Source organism: Octodon degus, unplaced genomic scaffold, assembly GCF_000260255.1.
Source record: "Octodon degus isolate 3935 unplaced genomic scaffold, OctDeg1.0 scaffold00025, whole genome shotgun sequence".
NCBI classification, from domain to species: domain Eukaryota; kingdom Metazoa; phylum Chordata; class Mammalia; order Rodentia; family Octodontidae; genus Octodon; species Octodon degus.
The window spans coordinates 20,272,096-20,273,146 of record NW_004524601.1 but is presented as its reverse complement, the minus strand read 5'-3'; positions in this window follow the sequence as shown (position 1 = coordinate 20,273,146).

Sequence of the window (1,051 nt, the reverse complement as noted above, 5' to 3'; positions counted from 1 at the left end):
TATAATTTCCTTCACAGCGATAATGAGATACCAAGTAATCATTTTCAGCACTAAATTCTCATCTAACAAATTTTTGCAAAGACGAGGACGGACTCACACTTGAAACACTAAATCTGATTTTCATACTATTAGTCTGGATTCCAGACACTATTAGACTACTAATGTTAATTTTTTTCATTGCAAATATAAATTATAGAAGATCAATGAAAAATTTTTGATCATTACTCTATAAAGTATTCAGAATTATGTGAGCTTTCAATAAATGCAAAACCATGAAATTGCCAATCCAGATTCACATCACTGGTGGGGAGTTGAATAAGACTCATTTCCTTCTCAGATGAGGGGTGGTGGCGTGGGTGGTCTCTGTGCTTGGAGGTAACAAATTAGCCAACTAAAGGGTAATTATGAACATATTTAATTTAGAAGAAAGAATTTGTTGAACTCTTAAATTAAATGAGTTGAATGTATTTGAAAATTAAAGGATTTCATGTACCAAACCAGATTTTCTGGATTTCTCATTTAATAAAAGAGCATAATTACATTTTTCTGCAGCAGCAATCAGAGGAGGTGGATTTCGTGGAAGAACCAGGTGCTGTCTTCTGTGAACACATCTTGGGTGACTGCAGTAGTTTCTGTGCTCTCAAAGTCTTGATACTCCTGTTAAAAAGATGTATGTCCTCCTCTTTTAAATCTCTACTGCCTTTCTCTTAGGATTGTCTCAAGGGCTGGCCAAATAACTCAGTGGATTAAAGCACCTGTAAGTAGGCTCAGGGGCGGGAGGTTCAGTGTCCGTGCCTGCTGTGCTGCCCCCACCACTGGAGCACGCTGAGATGGCAATTGAGACTGGATATGGTCAGTGCCTGTAACCCCAGCTCTTGGGAGGCTATAAACAGGTGGATTACTATGAGTCTGATCTACACAATGAGACCCTGAACACCCTGTAGACCCTTCCCTAAAAATACAGAAAAAAAAAAGATTATCCCAAGATGACAACCTTCATTCTAAGGAACAGAGTCAGCCACTTGACTACATTGTGTAAAGACACATGTCT